Below are 18,238 nucleotides of genomic sequence, written 5' to 3' on the forward strand. Positions count from 1 at the left end.
ATTGAAACATTTAACATAATTAGCTGATTTCGCGGAAACTATTTCACAGCCTTGCTAATAGATTAAGCTCTATCATTTCCTCTGTTCAAAAGTTCAAGGCAAATTTTAAAAGATTAGATATAACAGTGCTATCAAGGTGAAAAAGGAATTTTTGCTCCTACGTGTGATAAAGCCAAATTCAAGAATATTTAAATAACGAAATATTTAAGTATATGAATGTTAGAAAAGTAACAAAAGTTTTCTTTTTAGTTTTTATTGAAGTCACCAGAAAATCGCCCGTCAAGGCATGACGGGTGAAAATTGCTTCTACATTTGAACGAAGTCATTGCCTGTTTGGTGATAGTTAAATAGTTGACATTTTAACCCTCACTTTAGTGGATTAACCCTAAACTCTACTAGATAGCGTTCATTGTTGACCACTTGGTTGTTTCTTCACTCTCCTAAAATTAGTCTTACCAGTAACACAGTTACCGAATTCAGGTCAGTCTTGTCAAAACAAAGCATTTCCCAGCATGTCAAACATTGCCAAAAAATATTATCAAATTAGCATGCTATGCCACGCGAGTTTCATTGTTGATGACGTCAGGGCGTTACTCTTTCAGTAAATTCGTGATTATAAATATCAGGATTAAACAACTGATAACTTTGAGATATTTACCGTAAGTTACTCCAATCATTAACTGACTTATTGATATTCAAACCTGATGGCCATCATGTCAAGGACCATCCCTCCATCTATTAAAATTAATATAATGAGTGTGTTTGTTTCCAATACAAAAACCACACTTTACGTCGGATCTTCGCCAAACGTGGCACAGATGTCTTTTGATGGTCAAGAACTGACATAGGGGATTTTCGCAAGAAAATCCGCGAAACTGAATGTTTACACCTGTTAAAAACAATGACTGAATTTTTGAAAATTTAAAAAAATCCACATAGGTCTAAAACAGTTTGAGTCATAAAACTGCTCTTTTCTACACGCTGTCGAGAAATTTCGAACTATTTTTTTTCCCTTTTATTTAAACCTAATTTTTGAAAATGCGTCACTTGACAACTTTTATTTTCGAGATAGATCATGCAACGCGGCTAGAATGAATTTGAACGCAAAATATTCTTTCAGGACATGAAACGAATACCTTTTATCATGCTAGGTCATCGATATGAAATATTTTTACTAGTAGTAGATTACCAATGTTTGCTTTATGAGTGTTTCTCCAATGAAGTAATTCTAATTCAAAATTTGGCACAGTTGGCTATGTTCAAATACATGTTAGTGTTTCTCGTCATGTAAGCCCGTTGATATAAAAAATATTCTTGGTTAAGATATTTGGCTATTAGAACCCATTTTTAAGGTTTTAAATAAACTACATATATATAGGGTGGAAAACTGTTTCAAAAGACTAGTTAAGCCGTTGCTGGAGTAAACTTACATTCAATGAACCTTACATAATTTTAAATATGGCATCCATTCTTTGTTCAAAACAATGAAAAAATATCTGAAAACTAAAGAAAAAATTAAATAATCACTTCGTTATTGTTTCTAGTTTTTGGAGCTAATTTAATCAACCTCTACTGAATCACAAGATGCCTATTTTTATTGTTTAAAGGGTGCTGAACTTGTATCTGGAGCTTAAAAAAGTATTTTCTTTTCCAAACCTAAGAAACTTACTTAATTACGAGACTCTTTGAAAATCCTTTGCCGGAAGAATATTTATGGGATATCCTAATCCTTCCGTTTTTTCAACCAAGAAAGAAATCGGTTGATTAAAACCAAGATTATTCTGGAAAACATAGTTAAAATAAAGTAGTGTACACATTTCTGCTTTTAAAGAAAAGCAAACTATGCCAGACGTAAAAAAAAATGTACAAGAAGTTTGACAAAACCACTTTAAAATATCTGAAAGGATGGAATAACTGGTTTGATGACTGGAAACTACGATAATGAAAACAAGCGTCAACGCCAACTCGATTCTACTGTTTTACCTTAACCTTGGCTAGGGACGGAAACTTGCAGTTTATTACTAACATGTCCAGGGTCCCAACTTAACTTTAGGGAAGGCGGAAATTCTCAATATGCCGAATGGAACTCCAAACGTTGCCAAATAGAACTTTTGGGAGGTCACAGTGACCTCCAATGAAGTCCCATCGGGACGCCCCTGAACATGACAAGTTGATCTCAACTACGAACACGAGGCACTGCAATAGATGTCATCGTATTTTAGAATCTGTTCAAAAATCGGTTTTGATTCTTCAAGATGAGGTTGCGCTAGCAATGTTTTTTTTTTTTTTTTTTTTTTTTTTTTTTTTTTTTAATATTTTTTATAAGCCTGTAAAAACGGAGTGGTTTTCAGAAATGCTCAAAATGTTAATTTTATTCTGGCATTTCCTTTCACAGCTGAAAAAGTCGGAAGATTTATTTCCCTCATAAATGAATCAATGATTTGAGCTTAGTCCCATTAATATTAACAGGAGCTACGCCCTTTCTAAAATCATATACCTATACCAAAATTCATATACCCAGTAGATCAAAGAACGGAAAATGAATGACATCTATTATGGCGGGTCGATAAATGGACATTTTTAGATTTTCGACCTTTAGTAGCAGAAAAAAAAAAAAACCTCACTTTTTTACTCTTTCACAACTACGTACATCAAAAGTTGTCCTTCCCTCATAAATATGCAGTATATTTTGAAGACCTAATATCTGCGGATATTTCAATTATTTATTGAAAAATGATGAGTTAAAACCAAATATTCACAAAAGAATTCAAGTTGAATTAAATCATCATGTCCTCACGTAATATATTGTTCACGCTAGAAATTTATTATCAACCACTCGACTGACTGGTCTGTCCGGGAAAATTTTTGACCGGTCCTAGGCGATTTTTATCGGTCCGAGACAAAATTTCTTTTCTTATTTAAAATAAAAGCATTTTTTAGGATAATTTTGAAGTTAATTTTGCAATCACTTTTTTTATTTTCTGTAATTTTTCTCGATGGTTATGTATAAAAATCGAGATTGTATAACAATTGAGATGGTTATATATAACAATTGATTGTGAGATGATGTACGTATAATAATGTTGAGCAACCCATGAATTCAAACAATATTATACGTACATTATATTAAACACCTCACAATAACTTCATGTAACGATTCTTTATCTTAGTAAAGGTTACTTCACTGGTTTGAAAATGTGTTTCACAGTTTTGAGGGGGTGGGGGGACACTTTTTGAAAAAAGAAGGTTTTGTAACTTTATTAATTTTTTTTTAGTATGGTGGCATCAAATACACTAAACAAAGTGATCTATACGCATTTTCAATTTGTATTCGTGGTTTTGTGAGCTTTGGTAACATTAAGAAGTAAAAAATTTGGTTAAAAAAAATTGTTAGTTGCTCTAATGATTTTGTGAGGAAAACGAACCATTGTTCCAGCATTTTGCACTTTTTAGGACTTACTTCTAGTAATTTCACAGATTTTTATTTCGCAGATACAAGGAACAAATTTACCGTGAATATAACTGTAAAAAATATCGCAAAATCGAATTTTAGCAAAAGACCCTTGATATCGACATCAATTGACAAATCAAAAGAAAAATAAAACACTGGATGGAGCTGATGCGAATTCCCAGGACACTTGATAATGATAATAAGACCCAGGACTTAATTACAAAAAAAAAAGTGCTGAGTCCTTCAGAACTTATTCATGTGCCATGGAATTATGTTTTATCTGTAAAAATTTTCTGAAAGAAAAAAAAATGAAGACTGAATATGAGTTGCCATTCAAATTAAGCCCTGATAAGGCCCTACTGATAACAATTCATCTATTTTCATCAGTAACAATCTTTGTCATGTGATGGTTACTATCGGAGGTGACTAGATGGGAGGTCACAAGAGGTCACAGTGACCTCTCAAAAACCTCCTTGTTCGGAAATGTTCGACGATCCTGAAATTTTGTGACAATCTTAAAATTCTTCTTTGAAAATGATGCCTAATGTAACGTCACGTTAAATGTAGGTATGTGTTTGCATTTCTAATCATTCAGTAAAATTCGGAGTTTCATTCGATAAATTGAGAATTTTCTCCTCCGAGAAATTTAAGCTTGGGGCGCCCCTGGTTACTGTTTACGATCTTCGTTTTCAATTTCAAGAATGACATAATAAATATCGATTGACGTTAATCTGATGCCAAAATTGTTTAAAGTTAATAAACAATCTTCAAGTGTTGTACAAAACATGAAATAAATTCATCTGACAGCACAAAAGCAAATAGTTACCTGATTTCAAGACCTGAACGTAAGGTTGGTGCTGCGAACTCTTGCTCCGACCTTCCGCTACGCCCTGATGCCCCCGACTGCTAACAGCTTGCGATGAGCAGAGCGAGAACTCGAGGCAACAGGGTTGCCGGGATGCCTTAGCAATACTCAAACGCCAAATCTGGCAAAACTCTGCGGATACAAGTTCCATTAATTAAAACCTCGAAACTGATAAAAAGAAATGTTCGGAAAATTATATTTAGATTGCAGTTTTTTTCAACCCAAATTAATCTGGCGCTGTAAATAAAAATGCGTGGAATCATCAAAAAAAAAAAAAAAAAAAAAAATTCTTTTCATTTTTATTTTTTAACTTTTTTTTCTGAGCAAGAACCGATAAAAATCTAAAGTGTATTTTCCATATGTGTACATGTACTTATGTGCATGTGTATTTGTACGTTTGCACGAAAGAATTTCCTTTTTTTTAAACTTAGAATGGGACTAAAACTAACATATCTATACTATCATAACCCTCCACCTCCCCCGAAATTTAACCATATCCCCCCCCCCTTCAAAATGTTTTTCTGGCTTCACCACTGGGTATTATATATATTGACAAAATGGTATCTAAAACTATTGCATTGAAACAAATTAAATTTAAAAACTACTATTTTGCGTGATGCCTCAAAAAGGAGATTGTGAAAATAATCAGATTCATATTCGCATTTCTAGTTTTGTAATTGCATGCGTTCAATTTGTTCGATACAGAATCCTTGTTTACGATGTGTCTAGTCTAGTAAATATGCATGTCATATGTTTCAAGGAAATTGCGATTTTTTTTTTCCAGTAAAACAAGATAATTTTTCTCTTATTTTTCACTAGGTACAGTTCTTGGAGTTATAAAACTTGTTGTTGCGCTTTATGATCTACCATTTCGTTATCGTTGCAGAAAAGCAAGAAAAACACATCATATGATTGTTTAAAGAGACTTCAAGTGCTAAATACTACGTGGGTGCCGTTTTCAAAATTTATTGGCTTTGTTTGAAGAAATGGATCGAAATCGGATTGAAATTTCCTGTTATGAATTTATGAAGACAAAAATTGTCTCTTCTCATTTTGATTTGAATTATAACAGGAAATCCTTCAAAAAAAAAAAAAAAAAAAATCAGGAAAAACCCTGTTTTAAACTTATTTGGAAAACCCACATATTTAGCTGTTTTACTCTCGCTGCAAGTATACGTCCTTTGAAATATGGGATCTACACTGTCTTATGAATTAGTGTTTATCTCGCATTAGAGTTAAAAACGGTTTTCCGTAGAAGATTGGAATTTCGTATAGAGGAGCTGTATAACGTCTAGTTGCTCAAAAACCACTTCGATTCTTTTTACGCAGATTTTGGTATGTCGTTACTAAGATCGTTAATGGCTGAATATGTATGTGGCATACGCAGGGGAGAGTGTTGTACCAAAGTCACATTCAGACATTCCAACATATTTCTCCGCAATACGTATATTTTTGTAAAATTTAGACAGTTTGTAAAATTTGACAAATTCAAACTGTCCAAAGGTACAGTACCTTGGACATTCTACCTTGGTATGCATCCTGTTGTACCATGGGCACTCATCATGATTCAGGAAACAGCCATATACTCGAATCAATTTTGCACCTAAAAAAAATCATGGAAATGAATAAAATCATGTATAATTAATTAATGAATTATTATCTAACATTAAATGTGTTTAAAAGACTACATTATATTAGAAAATTTTTCCAAGTTAATTAGCATATCTTAATTATTAAGATGCATATTTTGTACTTCGGAACGTCTTCTAAGGTACAGTATGTTTGGCTGTCCCGAAGTACAATCACCACGTGGTTTAAGAAAAACCAAAATAATGGTCAATTAGATGCATTATCATTATTTTCTCATAATCAAAAATAAATACATAAATAAGTAAATAAATAAATAAAATAAAGTACTATACTTTTCTTTTATAACAAAATAAAATTAAGTTGATTAGTTTTACAAATACAAAGACGGAAAATGAAATCAAAATCAAGAATTCACTTTGGAGTCATGAAATTTTCTTTCTCTCACAAAATTATTAATTTAACTCCTTTGATACTGATTGTTATTATGGCACCATTTAGTGGTGAAGGTCACTACTACAGATTACAAAAACATGGCTGCTAAAAATAAATTCTTAGAAATTAGCTGTGTCCAAAGGTACAATCCCAAGGTGTCCCAAGACACGCTCCCCTAACGCTGATTCATTAAAACAAGACCATAACTTGTCGAAGCAGTGGTGCATCCAGGGAGGGGCGATTTAGGGATGTATCTCCCGCCGAAAGTTAGAAAATTTCCTTTTTGTGTTGTAATAAAGAACAAAAAGTAACCTTATCCCCCCTCCGAAATTTGACCATACTTTCCCTCCGATTTTTTTTTCTGGCTGCACTGCTGTGTAACTAAAGAGTAACTAACGAACCAAATGAATTACTACAAAACTGCAACAATGCTAGTTTTGTATAACTACAAAACTACAACTATAACTACAAAATCAAGTCGTCAAACAGTAAACTTTTAAGTTTATCTCCATAACACGACTCTTAAATTTACGTTGAAATCTGTAGATAAATTCTCCTGAAAACTCTGCGTAAACTTTGAAAAATTTCTTAAGGAAAAAGAAACAGTTGGCTCAAAAATCCGTATTGACAAAAATGAAACTAACACGCAAGCGGTTCCGGTGGAAACTGACCTTGATGTTCAGTGTCCTTGACGCGCGGATCTTCAGCCGAAATTTAATATTGACACCTTTTATAAGTATGCAGAAATTAACTGCGTATCGCACAAAAGAGCCATTTTTAATATGTTTTCGCTGAATTCGGTATTTAAAATTAATTTGCAGATTTATTTATTATTCTGAACAGTCATTAAGATTTCTACTTTCTAATATTTAATTCATGAGTGGGTCTCATTCCTAATAGCAACGGCGCACCCCTCCTTAACATTGCGCAGACCCCCCCCCCAAGATAAAGGGCCCACAAAGAAAAAGAAAACCCCCCTGAAAACATCCTCCGTAAAATTGCAATGAACTTCCCCCCCCCCCAGGTGGGCATAAATAGACATAAGAGTCGCAAAACAAAGAAAAAGCGAACATATGGAGAATGTTGAGGAAAAGTTTTTAACTTAAAAAACTGATTTTTTTAAATTTAAAAAATAGAGTAAAAAAAAGAGATCGTAGATTATGTTTTAAAATTTTGATTTATGGTATTTCATAAACCAATCAAACGTGTACGACTAATGATTTGAATTTTTGATGTGGTTAATTTCTGCATGAATTTTTAGAACCACAATTCGATGGATCACGGATCTCTGCATTATTAAAGCAAGGCCCAACTTTTAGGGTAAAGTAACCTTTCAGAGTTTAGGGTAAAGCAAGTCCTGAGCCCCCCCCTTCCAAAACCCAATGGCTAGCGCGCGGTACTTATAAGAAAGTACTTGTGAGTTATGCCGAGGTTGTGAGTTCGATCCTCACCTGGGGCAGTCGTTGTGTTTTTTGAATCAGACAATCTTTGTTTATTTTCCTTAATATTTCATGCAACGCGACAATGATATTCTCGACACAGAACGTATAGCATCCGAGCCCCAGTGGCGCAACTGGTTAGCCCGCGGTACTTATAAGAAAGTACTTGTGAGTTATGCCGAGGTTGTGAGTTCGATCCTCACCTGGGGCAGTCGTTGTGTTTTTTGAATCAGACAATCTTTGTTTATTTTCCTTAATATTTCATGCAACGCGACAATGATCATCTCGACGCAGAACGTACAGCGTCCGAGCCCCAGTGGCGCAACTGGTTAGCGCGCGGTACTTATAAGAAAGTACTTGTGAGTTATGCCGAGGTTGTGAGTTCGATCCTCACCTGGGGCAGTCGTTGTGTTTTTTGAATCAGTCAATCTTTGTTCATTTTCCTTAATATTTCATGCAACGCGACAATGATCATCTCGACACAGAACGTCCAGCGTCCGAGCCCCAGTGGCGCAACTGGTTAGCGCGCGGTACTTATAAGAAAGTACTTGTGAGTTCTGCCGAGGTTGTGATATCGAGCCTCACCTGGGGCAGTCGTTGTGTTTTTTGAATCAGACAATCTTTGTTTATTTTCCTTAATATTTCATGCAACGCGACAATGATCATCTCGAAACAGAACGTACAGCGTCAGAGCCCCAGTGGCGCAACTGGTTAGCGCGCGGTACTTATAAGAAAGTACTTGTGAGTTTTGCCGAGGTTGTGAGTTCGATCCTCACCTGGGGCAGTCGTTGTGTTTTTTGAATCAGTCAATCTTTGTTCATTTTCCTTAATATTTCATGCAACGCGACAATGATCATCTCGACACAGAACGTCCATCGTCCGAGCCCCAGTGGCGCAACTGGTTAGCGCGCGGTACTTATAAGAAAGTACTTGTGAGTTATGCCGAGGTTGTGAGTTCGATCCTCACCTGGGGCAGTCGTTGTGTTTTTTGAATCAGTCAATCTTTGTTCATTTTCCTTAATATTTCATGCAACGCGACAATGATCATCTCGACACAGAACGTCCAGCGTCCGAGCCCCAGTGGCGCAACTGGTTAGCGCGCGGTACTTATAAGAAAGTACTTGTGAGTTATGCCGAGGTTGTGAGTTCGATCCTCACCTGCGGCAGTCGTTGTGTTTTTTGAATCAGACAATCTTTGTTTATTTTCCTTAATATTTCATGCAACGCAACAATGATCATCTCGACACAGAACGTCCAGCGTCCGAGCCCCAGTGGCGCAACTGGTTAGCGCGCGGTACTTATAAGAAAGTACTTGTGAGTTATGCCGAGGTTGTGAGTTCGATCCTCACCTGGGGCAGTCGTTGTGTTTTTTGAATCAGTCAATCTTTGTTCATTTTCCTTAATATTTCATGCAACGCGACAATGATCATCTCGACACAGAACGTCCAGCGTCCGAGCCCCAGTGGCGCAACTGGTTAGCGCGCGGTACTTATAAGAAAGTACTTGTGAGTTATGCCGAGGTTGTGAGTTCGAACCTCACCTGGGGCAGTCGTTGTGTTTTTTGAATCAGACAATCTTTGTTTATTTTCCTTAATATTTCATGCAACTTGACAATGATATTCTCGACACTGAACGTACAGCGTCCGAGCCCCAGTGGCGCAACTGGTTAGCGCGCGGTACTTATAAGAAAGTACTTGTGAGTTATGCCGAGGTTGTGAGTTCGATCCTCACCTGCGGCAGTCGTTGTGTTTTTTGAATCAGACAATCTTTGTTTATTTTCCTTAATATTTCATGCAACGCGACAATGATCATCTCGACACAGAACGTACAGCGTCCGAGCCCCAGTGGCGCAACTGGTTAGCGCGCGGTACTTATAAGAAAGTACTTGTGAGTTATGCCGAGGTTGTGAGTTCGATCCTCACCTGGGGCAGTCGTTGTTTTTTTTTTTGAACCAGACAATCTTTGTTCATTTTCTTTAATGTTTCATGCAACGCGACAATGATATTCTCGACACAGAACGTACAGCATCCGAGCCCCAGTGGCGCAACTGGTTAGCGCGCGGTACTTATAAGAAAGTACTTGTGAGTTATGCCGAGGTTGTGAGTTCGATCCTCACCTGGGGCAGTCGTTGTGTTTTTTGAATCAGACAATCTTTGTTTATTTTCCTTAATATTTCATGCAACGCGACAATGATATTCTCGACACAGAACGTAGAGCATCCGAGCCCCAGTGGCGCAACTGGTTAGCCCGCGGTACTTATAAGAAAGTACTTGTGAGTTATGCCGAGGTTGTGAGTTCGATCCTCACCTGGGGCAGTCGTTGTGTTTTTTGAATCAGACAATCTTTGTTTATTTTCCTTAATATTTCATGCAACGCGACAATGATCATCTCGACGCAGAACGTACAGCGTCCGAGCCCCAGTGGCGCAACTGGTTAGCGTGCGGGACTTATAAGAAAGTACTTGTGAGTTATGCCGAGGTTGTGAGTTCGATCCTCACCTGGGGCAGTCGTTGTGTTTTTTGAATCAGTCAATCTTTGTTCATTTTCCTTAATATTTCATGCAACGCGACAATGATCATCTCGACACAGAACGTCCAGCTTCCGAGCCCCAGTGGCGCAACTGGTTAGCGCGCGGTACTTATAAGAAAGTACTTGTGAGTTATGCCGAGGTTGTGAGTTCGATCCTCACCTGGGGCAATCGTTGTGTTTTTTGAATCAGACAATCTTTGTTTATTTTCCTTAATATTTCATGCAACGCGACAATGATCATCTCGACACAGAACGTCCAGCGTCCGAGCCCCAGTGGCGCAACTGGTTAGCGCGCGGTACTTATAAGAAAGTACTTGTGAGTTATGCCGAGGTTGTGAGTTCGATCCTCACCTGGGGCAGTCGTTGTTTTTTTTTGAACCAGACAATCTTTGTTCATTTTCTTTAATGTTTCATGCAACGCGACAATGATATTCTCGACACAGAACGTACAGCATCCGAGCCCCAGTGGCGCAACTGGTTAGCGCGCGGTACTTATAAGAAAGTACTTGTGAGTTATGCCGAGGTTGTGAGTTCGATCCTCACCTGGGGCAGTCGTTGTGTTTTTTGAATCAGACAATCTTTGTTTATTTTCCTTAATATTTCATGCAACGCGACAATGATATTCTCGACACAGAACGTAGAGCATCCGAGCCCCAGTGGCGCAACTGGTTAGCCCGCGGTACTTATAAGAAAGTACTTGTGAGTTATGCCGAGGTTGTGAGTTCGATCCTCACCTGGGGCAGTCGTTGTGTTTTTTGAATCAGACAATCTTTGTTTATTTTCCTTAATATTTCATGCAACGCGACAATGATCATCTCGACGCAGAACGTACAGCGTCCGAGCCCCAGTGGCGCAACTGGTTAGCGCGCGGGACTTATAAGAAAGTACTTGTGAGTTATGCCGAGGTTGTGAGTTCGATCCTCACCTGGCGCAGTCGTTGTGTTTTTTGAATCAGTCAATCTTTGTTCATTTTCCTTAATATTTCATGCAACGCGACAATGATCATCTCGACACAGAACGTCCATCGTCCGAGCCTCAGTGGCGCAACTGGTTAGCGCGCGGTACTTATAAGAAAGTACTTGTGAGTTATGCCGAGGTTGTGAGTTCGATCCTCACCTGCGGCAGTCGTTGTGTTTTTTGAATCATACAATCTTTGTTTATTTTCCTTTATATTTCATGCAACGCGACAATGATCATCTCGACACAGAACGTACAGCGTCCGAGCCCCAGTGGCGCAACTGGTTAGCGCGCGGTACTTATAAGAAAGTACTTGTGAGTTATGCCGAGGTTGTGAGTTCGATCCTCACCTGAGGCAGTCGTTGTGTTTTTTGAATCAGACAATCTTTGTTTATTTTCCTTAATATTTCATGCAACGCGACAATGATCATCTCGACACAGAACGTACAGCGTCCGAGCCCCAGTGGCGCAACTGGTTAGCGCGCGGTACTTATAAGACAGTACTTGTGATTTATGCCGAGGTTGTGAGTTCGATCCTCACCTGGGGCAGTCGTTGTGTTTTTTGAATCAGTCAATCTTTGTTCATTTTCCTTAATATTTCATGCAACGCGACAATGATCATCTCGACACAGAACGTCCAGCGTCCGAGCCCCAGAGGCGCAACTGGTTAGCGCGCGGTACTTATAAGAAAGTACTTGTGAGTTATGCCGAGGTTGTGAGTTCGATCCTCACCTGGGGCAGTCGTTGTGTTTTTTGAATCAGACAATCTTTGTTTATTTTCCTTAATATTTCATGCAACGCGACAATGATCATCTCGACGCAGAACGTACAGCGTCCGAGCCCCAGTGGCGCAACTGGTTAGCGCGCGGGACTTATAAGAAAGTACTTGTGAGTTATGCCGAGGTTGTGAGTTCGATCCTCACCTGGCGCAGTCGTTGTGTTTTTTGAATCAGTCAATCTTTGTTCATTTTCCTTAATATTTCATGCAACGCGACAATGATCATCTCGACACAGAACGTCCATCGTCCGAGCCTCAGTGGCGCAACTGGTTAGCGCGCGGTACTTATAAGAAAGTACTTGTGAGTTATGCCGAGGTTGTGAGTTCGATCCTCACCTGGGGCAGTCGTTGTGTTTTTTGAATCAGACAATCTTTGTTTATTTTCCTTAATATTTCATGCAACGCGACAATGATCATCTCGACGCAGAACGTACAGCGTCCGAGCCCCAGTGGCGCAACTGGTTAGCGCGCGGGACTTATAAGAAAGTACTTGTGAGTTATGCCGAGGTTGTGAGTTCGATCCTCACCTGGCGCAGTCGTTGTGTTTTTTGAATCAGTCAATCTTTGTTCATTTTCCTTAATATTTCATGCAACGCGACAATGATCATCTCGACACAGAACGTCCATCGTCCGAGCCTCAGTGGCGCAACTGGTTAGCGCGCGGTACTTATAAGAAAGTACTTGTGAGTTATGCCGAGGTTGTGAGTTCGATCCTCACCTGGGGCAGTCGTTGTGTTTTTTGAATCAGACAATCTTTGTTTATTTTCCTTAATATTTCATGCAACGCGACAATGATCATCTCGACGCAGAACGTACAGCGTCCGAGCCCCAGTGGCGCAACTGGTTAGCGCGCGGGACTTATAAGAAAGTACTTGTGAGTTATGCCGAGGTTGTGAGTTCGATCCTCACCTGGCGCAGTCGTTGTGTTTTTTGAATCAGTCAATCTTTGTTCATTTTCCTTAATATTTCATGCAACGCGACAATGATCATCTCGACACAGAACGTCCATCGTCCGAGCCTCAGTGGCGCAACTGGTTAGCGCGCGGTACTTATAAGAAAGTACTTGTGAGTTATGCCGAGGTTGTGAGTTCGATCCTCACCTGGGGCAGTCGTTGTGTTTTTTGAATCAGACAATCTTTGTTTATTTTCCTTAATATTTCATGCAACGCGACAATGATCATCTCGACGCAGAACGTACAGCGTCCGAGCCCCAGTGGCGCAACTGGTTAGCGCGCGGGACTTATAAGAAAGTACTTGTGAGTTATGCCGAGGTTGTGAGTTCGATCCTCACCTGGCGCAGTCGTTGTGTTTTTTGAATCAGTCAATCTTTGTTCATTTTCCTTAATATTTCATGCAACGCGACAATGATCATCTCGACACAGAACGTCCATCGTCCGAGCCTCAGTGGCGCAACTGGTTAGCGCGCGGTACTTATAAGAAAGTACTTGTGAGTTATGCCGAGGTTGTGAGTTCGATCCTCACCTGGGGCAGTCGTTGTGTTTTTTGAATCAGACAATCTTTGTTTATTTTCCTTAATATTTCATGCAACGCGACAATGATATTCTCGACACAGAACGTAGAGCATCCGAGCCCCAGTGGCGCAACTGGTTAGCCCGCGGTACTTATAAGAAAGTACTTGTGAGTTATGCCGAGGTTGTGAGTTCGATCCTCACCTGGGGCAGTCGTTGTGTTTTTTGAATCAGACAATCTTTGTTTATTTTCCTTAATATTTCATGCAACGCGACAATGATCATCTCGACGCAGAACGTACAGCGTCCGAGCCCCAGTGGCGCAACTGGTTAGCGCGCGGGACTTATAAGAAAGTACTTGTGAGTTATGCCGAGGTTGTGAGTTCGATCCTCACCTGGCGCAGTCGTTGTGTTTTTTGAATCAGTCAATCTTTGTTCATTTTCCTTAATATTTCATGCAACGCGACAATGATCATCTCGACACAGAACGTCCATCGTCCGAGCCTCAGTGGCGCAACTGGTTAGCGCGCGGTACTTATAAGAAAGTACTTGTGAGTTATGCCGAGGTTGTGAGTTCGATCCTCACCTGCGGCAGTCGTTGTGTTTTTTGAATCAGACAATCTTTGTTTATTTTCCTTTATATTTCATGCAACGCGACAATGATCATCTCGACACAGAACGTACAGCGTCCGAGCCCCAGTGGCGCAACTGGTTAGCGCGCGGTACTTATAAGAAAGTACTTGTGAGTTATGCCGAGGTTGTGAGTTCGATCCTCACCTGAGGCAGTCGTTGTGTTTTTTGAATCAGACAATCTTTGTTTATTTTCCTTAATATTTCATGCAACGCGACAATGATCATCTCGACACAGAACGTACAGCGTCCGAGCCCCAGTGGCGCAACTGGTTAGCGCGCGGTACTTATAAGACAGTACTTGTGATTTATGCCGAGGTTGTGAGTTCGATCCTCACCTGGGGCAGTCGTTGTGTTTTTTGAATCAGTCAATCTTTGTTCATTTTCCTTAATATTTCATGCAACGCGACAATGATCATCTCGACACAGAACGTCCAGCGTCCGAGCCCCAGAGGCGCAACTGGTTAGCGCGCGGTACTTATAAGAAAGTACTTGTGAGTTATGCCGAGGTTGTGAGTTCGATCCTCACCTGGGGCAGTCGTTGTGTTTTTTGAATCAGACAATCTTTGTTTATTTTCCTTAATATTTCATGCAACGCGACAATGATCATCTCGACACAGAACGTCCAGCGTCCGAGCCCCAGTGGCGCAACTGGTTAGCGCGCGGTACTTATAAGAAAGTACTTGTGAGTTATGCCGAGGTTGTGAGTTCGAGCCTCACCTGGGGCAGTCGTTGTGTTTTTTGAATCAGACAATCTTTGTTTATTTTCCTTAATATTTCATGCAACGCGACAATGATCATCTCGACACAGAACATACAGCGTCCGAGCCCCAGTGGCGCAACTGGTTAGCGCGCGGTACTTATAAGAAAGTACTTGTGAGTTATGCCGAGGTTGTGAGTTCGATCCTCACCTGGGGCAGGCGTTGTGTTTTTTGAATCAGTCAATCTTTGTTCATTTTCCTTAATATTTCATGCAACGCGACAATGATCATCTCGACACAGAACGTCCAGCGTCCGAGCCCCAGTGGCGCAACTGGTTAGCGCGCGGTACTTATAAGAAAGTACTTGTGAGTTATGCCGAGGTTGTGAGTTCGATCCTCACCTGGGGCAGTCGTTGTGTTTTTTGAATCAGTCAATCTTTGTTCATTTTCCTTAATATTTCATGCAACGCGACAATGATCATCTCGACACAGAACGTCCAGCGTCCGAGCCCCAGTGGCGCAACTGGTTAGCGCGCGGTATTTATAAGAAAGTACTTGTGAGTTATGCCGAGGTTGTGAGTTCGAGCCTCACCTGGGGCAGTCGTTGTGTTTTTTGAATCAGACAATCTTTGTTTATTTTCCTTAATATTTCATGCAACGCGACAATGATATTCTCGACACTGAACGTACAGCGTCCGAGCCCCAGTGGCGCAACTGGTTAGCGCGCGGTACTTATAAGAAAGTACTTGTGAGTTATGCCGAGGTTGTGAGTTCGATCCTCACCTGCGGCAGTCGTTGTGTTTTTTGAATCAGACAATCTTTGTTTATTTTCCTTAATATTTCATGCAACGCGACAATGATCATCTCGAGACAGAACGTACAGCGTCCGAGCCCCAGTGGCGCAAATGGTTAGCGCGCGGTACTTATAAGAAAGTACTTGTGAGTTATGCCGAGGTTGTGAGTTCGATCCTCACCTGGGGCAGTCGTTGTGTTTTTTGAATCAGACAATCTTTGTTTATTTTCCTTAATATTTCATGCAACGCGACAATGATCATCTCGACACAGAACGTCCAGCGTCCGAGCCCCAGTGGCGCAACTGGTTAGCGCGCGGTACTTATAAGAAAGTACTTGTGAGTTATGCCGAGGTTGTGAGTTCGATCCTCACCTGGGGCAGTGTTAGAATTTTTTTAATTTGTTTTTCGTACGTACATTTGAAAGCACATTTGCATATTTTATTATATATTTTTAAAGTGAAAAGTATCACTGCAAACCGTGAACTGAATTATGCAAATGTTCTGTCCTTATAAGTTAAAGAAAAAAATGTTTTTTTGGCTTTAGAAGGTTATGCCGTTAATTTGGTGAGCAACAAAGATCGTAGATATGAAATTCATGTATGTTATAATATCTTCAATAAAAGATTTGCTTTTAAAGTGTCTTCTGATCTCAACAGACGGAAATTGTTATTTTCATGGTGGATGTAAGTTATTAACGCTATTAGCGGTAATATATTCTACATTGGTTATGGGGCCTTAAAAACCCTGATAAATAACTATAGACTTTTCGTCATATTGTTGGACTTGATATATCAGAAAAGAATGGAGAACAGCCTAGAAGAAAATTACAGTAGTATCAACTTTCCAAAGTTGAATGCGTTCAACTATAGTTCATGGAAGTGTGATGTAAAAGTTGTTCTAATTGACAGAGGATGTTGGGAATTCATCGTCGGGGAACCAAAACAACCAGCAGAAACATCCCCGGAAGCACTGCTAAGAAATTTCGAGCAGAGGAAAGCCAGAGCTTACACAACAATTTACACAAGTGTTGAACGGCAATATTTAAAATTGATTCAGTGTACCGAAGATGGAAAAGAAGCTTGGACTATTTTAAAGGAAAACTTCGAACCTTGTTCCCGTGCTCGTATAGCAACTTTAATCGATGAATTTTATGAACTGAGATATTATCCAGATGAAGAAACAGTTGGAAACTTCTGCCAAAGAGTAAAGGAAAAGCAACTTCAAATCAAAGATGCTGGATTTGAAATACCTGAACTGTTAGTAACATTTCAGTTAATTAGAAGACTACCCAAAGAGTTTGAAAACCTTGTTCAAATATTATATCGCCTGGATGATAATGAATTCACTTACAACAATGTGGAAAAGCAGTTAATAAGCGAATCGGGAAGAATTCAGTTAAAGATGAAAGACGAGGGAAATCTACCCGTAGATAACGCACACATTTCCAAATTGGAGGACGGTTCGAACTTGAATACAACCCCTAATAGGAAGAAAAGTCAGTTCTCGAGCGTTAACAGTGGAAGCAAGCTGAGGCAAACATCGCATGAAAGACGAAATCTTCTGGGGCCGTGCACATTTTGTGGAAAGAACAATCATTTATCTAAAAACTGTTATTTCAAGAACAGAAGAAAACCGGATGTCAAAAGTAAATCGTCTCAACCAGACAGCCGCATTTTTTACACGGAACATATGGAAGTGCAGAATTCGTCAGTCTCAAGTAATGAAGATACGATAGAACTCGGGGAATTTTTGATAGACAGTGCAGCAACAGGAAATTTTTGCAACAACAAAGAATGGTTTGAATTCATTTATCCTGTGTCTAAACGTGAAGTTTTAATTGGGGATAAAAATTGCACTAGTGAAATAAAGGGCATAGGTGATATAGTGTTTTATGTAAAAGATAATGGAAATTTTGTGAAATTAATTCTTAAAAATGTTTATTATACACCTAATATGCGTAGGAATTTAATTGGAGGTGCAAATATTGATTTAAGAGGGTACAAAATAATTTGGTGTAATAATAAAATGAGAATTTTTACTAAAGATGATGAATATTTTTTAACAGCACATAGAGTAGGGAAATTGTATGTTATTTACGGTATACCTAACTATAGGAAATCTGAAATATTTAATGTGAATGCATATAATGTTTCCATTAACATTAATGATCTGCATAAAAGATTTGGTCATGTTAATGCTAATTTACTAAAAAATATGAGTGTTAACAATAGTGTCAAAGGTATTGAAAACGTAACGGGAAATTTCGATTCTTGTGTGACTTGTAAAATTGCTAAATCTACTAGAGTTTCTTTAAACAGAAATTATGGAACATTAACTAATAATGTGTTGGATAAATGTTATATGGATTTGTGGGGTCCCGCTCCAGTTCGTTCGCTGGGAGGTAGTTTGTATTTTTTATCGATAATAGACGACTATTCTAGAAAAGTAGATGTATTTACGATAAAAAACAAAAGTGAAGTATTTGATTGTTTTAAATCCTATCTAGCCAGATCTGAACGTACATTAAATTGTAAATTAAAATCAGTTAGAACTGATAATGGCTTAGAGTTTTGCCATAAGCAATTCGAAAAATTTCTAAATGA

The 18,238-nt window shown here is 39.1% G+C and overlaps 1 protein-coding gene and 39 non-coding genes across 40 annotated transcripts in view; 39 read left to right on the plus strand and 1 right to left on the minus strand.

Moving 5' to 3' along the window:
• LOC129216968 (epoxide hydrolase 1-like) overlaps window positions 1-4,352 on the minus strand; it is a 33,045-nt gene extending 28,693 nt beyond the window's left edge. Inside the window, exon 1 of the mRNA XM_054851191.1 lies at window positions 4,278-4,352. The gene's annotated coding sequence lies outside the window, so the exon portion shown is untranslated. The remainder of the gene's footprint in view (window positions 1-4,277) is intronic.
• Window positions 4,353-7,896: 3,544 nt separating this feature from the next.
• Window positions 7,897-7,988, plus strand: Trnai-uau (transfer RNA isoleucine (anticodon UAU)). Its single transcript is given in 2 exon segments — window positions 7,897-7,934; window positions 7,953-7,988. It is a non-coding gene; the product is annotated as a tRNA-Ile (tRNA).
• Window positions 7,989-8,087: 99 nt separating this feature from the next.
• Trnai-uau (transfer RNA isoleucine (anticodon UAU)) lies at window positions 8,088-8,179 on the plus strand. Its single transcript is given in 2 exon segments — window positions 8,088-8,125; window positions 8,144-8,179. It is a non-coding gene; the product is annotated as a tRNA-Ile (tRNA).
• Window positions 8,180-8,469: 290 nt separating this feature from the next.
• Trnai-uau (transfer RNA isoleucine (anticodon UAU)) lies at window positions 8,470-8,561 on the plus strand. The gene is given in 2 exon segments: window positions 8,470-8,507; window positions 8,526-8,561. It is a non-coding gene; the product is annotated as a tRNA-Ile (tRNA).
• Window positions 8,562-8,660: 99 nt separating this feature from the next.
• On the plus strand, window positions 8,661-8,752 carry Trnai-uau (transfer RNA isoleucine (anticodon UAU)). The gene is given in 2 exon segments: window positions 8,661-8,698; window positions 8,717-8,752. It is a non-coding gene; the product is annotated as a tRNA-Ile (tRNA).
• A 99-nt stretch (window positions 8,753-8,851) lies between these two features.
• Window positions 8,852-8,943, plus strand: Trnai-uau (transfer RNA isoleucine (anticodon UAU)). Its single transcript is given in 2 exon segments — window positions 8,852-8,889; window positions 8,908-8,943. It is a non-coding gene; the product is annotated as a tRNA-Ile (tRNA).
• Window positions 8,944-9,042: 99 nt separating this feature from the next.
• Trnai-uau (transfer RNA isoleucine (anticodon UAU)) lies at window positions 9,043-9,134 on the plus strand. The gene is given in 2 exon segments: window positions 9,043-9,080; window positions 9,099-9,134. It is a non-coding gene; the product is annotated as a tRNA-Ile (tRNA).
• Window positions 9,135-9,233: 99 nt separating this feature from the next.
• Trnai-uau (transfer RNA isoleucine (anticodon UAU)) lies at window positions 9,234-9,325 on the plus strand. The gene is given in 2 exon segments: window positions 9,234-9,271; window positions 9,290-9,325. It is a non-coding gene; the product is annotated as a tRNA-Ile (tRNA).
• Window positions 9,326-9,424: 99 nt separating this feature from the next.
• Window positions 9,425-9,516, plus strand: Trnai-uau (transfer RNA isoleucine (anticodon UAU)). Its single transcript is given in 2 exon segments — window positions 9,425-9,462; window positions 9,481-9,516. It is a non-coding gene; the product is annotated as a tRNA-Ile (tRNA).
• Window positions 9,517-9,615: 99 nt separating this feature from the next.
• On the plus strand, window positions 9,616-9,707 carry Trnai-uau (transfer RNA isoleucine (anticodon UAU)). Its single transcript is given in 2 exon segments — window positions 9,616-9,653; window positions 9,672-9,707. It is a non-coding gene; the product is annotated as a tRNA-Ile (tRNA).
• A 102-nt stretch (window positions 9,708-9,809) lies between these two features.
• Window positions 9,810-9,901, plus strand: Trnai-uau (transfer RNA isoleucine (anticodon UAU)). The gene is given in 2 exon segments: window positions 9,810-9,847; window positions 9,866-9,901. It is a non-coding gene; the product is annotated as a tRNA-Ile (tRNA).
• Window positions 9,902-10,000: 99 nt separating this feature from the next.
• On the plus strand, window positions 10,001-10,092 carry Trnai-uau (transfer RNA isoleucine (anticodon UAU)). Its single transcript is given in 2 exon segments — window positions 10,001-10,038; window positions 10,057-10,092. It is a non-coding gene; the product is annotated as a tRNA-Ile (tRNA).
• Window positions 10,093-10,191: 99 nt separating this feature from the next.
• On the plus strand, window positions 10,192-10,283 carry Trnai-uau (transfer RNA isoleucine (anticodon UAU)). The gene is given in 2 exon segments: window positions 10,192-10,229; window positions 10,248-10,283. It is a non-coding gene; the product is annotated as a tRNA-Ile (tRNA).
• A 99-nt stretch (window positions 10,284-10,382) lies between these two features.
• On the plus strand, window positions 10,383-10,474 carry Trnai-uau (transfer RNA isoleucine (anticodon UAU)). Its single transcript is given in 2 exon segments — window positions 10,383-10,420; window positions 10,439-10,474. It is a non-coding gene; the product is annotated as a tRNA-Ile (tRNA).
• A 99-nt stretch (window positions 10,475-10,573) lies between these two features.
• On the plus strand, window positions 10,574-10,665 carry Trnai-uau (transfer RNA isoleucine (anticodon UAU)). Its single transcript is given in 2 exon segments — window positions 10,574-10,611; window positions 10,630-10,665. It is a non-coding gene; the product is annotated as a tRNA-Ile (tRNA).
• Window positions 10,666-10,765: 100 nt separating this feature from the next.
• Window positions 10,766-10,857, plus strand: Trnai-uau (transfer RNA isoleucine (anticodon UAU)). The gene is given in 2 exon segments: window positions 10,766-10,803; window positions 10,822-10,857. It is a non-coding gene; the product is annotated as a tRNA-Ile (tRNA).
• A 99-nt stretch (window positions 10,858-10,956) lies between these two features.
• Trnai-uau (transfer RNA isoleucine (anticodon UAU)) lies at window positions 10,957-11,048 on the plus strand. Its single transcript is given in 2 exon segments — window positions 10,957-10,994; window positions 11,013-11,048. It is a non-coding gene; the product is annotated as a tRNA-Ile (tRNA).
• Window positions 11,049-11,338: 290 nt separating this feature from the next.
• Trnai-uau (transfer RNA isoleucine (anticodon UAU)) lies at window positions 11,339-11,430 on the plus strand. Its single transcript is given in 2 exon segments — window positions 11,339-11,376; window positions 11,395-11,430. It is a non-coding gene; the product is annotated as a tRNA-Ile (tRNA).
• A 99-nt stretch (window positions 11,431-11,529) lies between these two features.
• On the plus strand, window positions 11,530-11,621 carry Trnai-uau (transfer RNA isoleucine (anticodon UAU)). The gene is given in 2 exon segments: window positions 11,530-11,567; window positions 11,586-11,621. It is a non-coding gene; the product is annotated as a tRNA-Ile (tRNA).
• Window positions 11,622-11,720: 99 nt separating this feature from the next.
• Window positions 11,721-11,812, plus strand: Trnai-uau (transfer RNA isoleucine (anticodon UAU)). The gene is given in 2 exon segments: window positions 11,721-11,758; window positions 11,777-11,812. It is a non-coding gene; the product is annotated as a tRNA-Ile (tRNA).
• A 99-nt stretch (window positions 11,813-11,911) lies between these two features.
• On the plus strand, window positions 11,912-12,003 carry Trnai-uau (transfer RNA isoleucine (anticodon UAU)). Its single transcript is given in 2 exon segments — window positions 11,912-11,949; window positions 11,968-12,003. It is a non-coding gene; the product is annotated as a tRNA-Ile (tRNA).
• Window positions 12,004-12,293: 290 nt separating this feature from the next.
• Window positions 12,294-12,385, plus strand: Trnai-uau (transfer RNA isoleucine (anticodon UAU)). Its single transcript is given in 2 exon segments — window positions 12,294-12,331; window positions 12,350-12,385. It is a non-coding gene; the product is annotated as a tRNA-Ile (tRNA).
• A 290-nt stretch (window positions 12,386-12,675) lies between these two features.
• Trnai-uau (transfer RNA isoleucine (anticodon UAU)) lies at window positions 12,676-12,767 on the plus strand. The gene is given in 2 exon segments: window positions 12,676-12,713; window positions 12,732-12,767. It is a non-coding gene; the product is annotated as a tRNA-Ile (tRNA).
• A 99-nt stretch (window positions 12,768-12,866) lies between these two features.
• Trnai-uau (transfer RNA isoleucine (anticodon UAU)) lies at window positions 12,867-12,958 on the plus strand. The gene is given in 2 exon segments: window positions 12,867-12,904; window positions 12,923-12,958. It is a non-coding gene; the product is annotated as a tRNA-Ile (tRNA).
• A 99-nt stretch (window positions 12,959-13,057) lies between these two features.
• Trnai-uau (transfer RNA isoleucine (anticodon UAU)) lies at window positions 13,058-13,149 on the plus strand. The gene is given in 2 exon segments: window positions 13,058-13,095; window positions 13,114-13,149. It is a non-coding gene; the product is annotated as a tRNA-Ile (tRNA).
• A 99-nt stretch (window positions 13,150-13,248) lies between these two features.
• On the plus strand, window positions 13,249-13,340 carry Trnai-uau (transfer RNA isoleucine (anticodon UAU)). Its single transcript is given in 2 exon segments — window positions 13,249-13,286; window positions 13,305-13,340. It is a non-coding gene; the product is annotated as a tRNA-Ile (tRNA).
• A 99-nt stretch (window positions 13,341-13,439) lies between these two features.
• Trnai-uau (transfer RNA isoleucine (anticodon UAU)) lies at window positions 13,440-13,531 on the plus strand. Its single transcript is given in 2 exon segments — window positions 13,440-13,477; window positions 13,496-13,531. It is a non-coding gene; the product is annotated as a tRNA-Ile (tRNA).
• Window positions 13,532-13,630: 99 nt separating this feature from the next.
• On the plus strand, window positions 13,631-13,722 carry Trnai-uau (transfer RNA isoleucine (anticodon UAU)). Its single transcript is given in 2 exon segments — window positions 13,631-13,668; window positions 13,687-13,722. It is a non-coding gene; the product is annotated as a tRNA-Ile (tRNA).
• A 99-nt stretch (window positions 13,723-13,821) lies between these two features.
• Window positions 13,822-13,913, plus strand: Trnai-uau (transfer RNA isoleucine (anticodon UAU)). The gene is given in 2 exon segments: window positions 13,822-13,859; window positions 13,878-13,913. It is a non-coding gene; the product is annotated as a tRNA-Ile (tRNA).
• A 99-nt stretch (window positions 13,914-14,012) lies between these two features.
• On the plus strand, window positions 14,013-14,104 carry Trnai-uau (transfer RNA isoleucine (anticodon UAU)). The gene is given in 2 exon segments: window positions 14,013-14,050; window positions 14,069-14,104. It is a non-coding gene; the product is annotated as a tRNA-Ile (tRNA).
• A 99-nt stretch (window positions 14,105-14,203) lies between these two features.
• Window positions 14,204-14,295, plus strand: Trnai-uau (transfer RNA isoleucine (anticodon UAU)). The gene is given in 2 exon segments: window positions 14,204-14,241; window positions 14,260-14,295. It is a non-coding gene; the product is annotated as a tRNA-Ile (tRNA).
• A 99-nt stretch (window positions 14,296-14,394) lies between these two features.
• Trnai-uau (transfer RNA isoleucine (anticodon UAU)) lies at window positions 14,395-14,486 on the plus strand. Its single transcript is given in 2 exon segments — window positions 14,395-14,432; window positions 14,451-14,486. It is a non-coding gene; the product is annotated as a tRNA-Ile (tRNA).
• Window positions 14,487-14,585: 99 nt separating this feature from the next.
• Trnai-uau (transfer RNA isoleucine (anticodon UAU)) lies at window positions 14,586-14,677 on the plus strand. Its single transcript is given in 2 exon segments — window positions 14,586-14,623; window positions 14,642-14,677. It is a non-coding gene; the product is annotated as a tRNA-Ile (tRNA).
• Window positions 14,678-14,776: 99 nt separating this feature from the next.
• Trnai-uau (transfer RNA isoleucine (anticodon UAU)) lies at window positions 14,777-14,868 on the plus strand. The gene is given in 2 exon segments: window positions 14,777-14,814; window positions 14,833-14,868. It is a non-coding gene; the product is annotated as a tRNA-Ile (tRNA).
• Window positions 14,869-14,967: 99 nt separating this feature from the next.
• Trnai-uau (transfer RNA isoleucine (anticodon UAU)) lies at window positions 14,968-15,059 on the plus strand. Its single transcript is given in 2 exon segments — window positions 14,968-15,005; window positions 15,024-15,059. It is a non-coding gene; the product is annotated as a tRNA-Ile (tRNA).
• A 99-nt stretch (window positions 15,060-15,158) lies between these two features.
• Window positions 15,159-15,250, plus strand: Trnai-uau (transfer RNA isoleucine (anticodon UAU)). Its single transcript is given in 2 exon segments — window positions 15,159-15,196; window positions 15,215-15,250. It is a non-coding gene; the product is annotated as a tRNA-Ile (tRNA).
• Window positions 15,251-15,349: 99 nt separating this feature from the next.
• On the plus strand, window positions 15,350-15,441 carry Trnai-uau (transfer RNA isoleucine (anticodon UAU)). Its single transcript is given in 2 exon segments — window positions 15,350-15,387; window positions 15,406-15,441. It is a non-coding gene; the product is annotated as a tRNA-Ile (tRNA).
• Window positions 15,442-15,540: 99 nt separating this feature from the next.
• Window positions 15,541-15,632, plus strand: Trnai-uau (transfer RNA isoleucine (anticodon UAU)). The gene is given in 2 exon segments: window positions 15,541-15,578; window positions 15,597-15,632. It is a non-coding gene; the product is annotated as a tRNA-Ile (tRNA).
• Window positions 15,633-15,731: 99 nt separating this feature from the next.
• Trnai-uau (transfer RNA isoleucine (anticodon UAU)) lies at window positions 15,732-15,823 on the plus strand. Its single transcript is given in 2 exon segments — window positions 15,732-15,769; window positions 15,788-15,823. It is a non-coding gene; the product is annotated as a tRNA-Ile (tRNA).
• Window positions 15,824-15,922: 99 nt separating this feature from the next.
• Window positions 15,923-16,014, plus strand: Trnai-uau (transfer RNA isoleucine (anticodon UAU)). The gene is given in 2 exon segments: window positions 15,923-15,960; window positions 15,979-16,014. It is a non-coding gene; the product is annotated as a tRNA-Ile (tRNA).
• The last annotated feature ends 2,224 nt before the right edge of the window (window positions 16,015-18,238 follow it).

Source organism: Uloborus diversus, chromosome 2 (assembly GCF_026930045.1).
Source record: "Uloborus diversus isolate 005 chromosome 2, Udiv.v.3.1, whole genome shotgun sequence".
NCBI lineage: Eukaryota > Metazoa > Arthropoda > Arachnida > Araneae > Uloboridae > Uloborus > Uloborus diversus.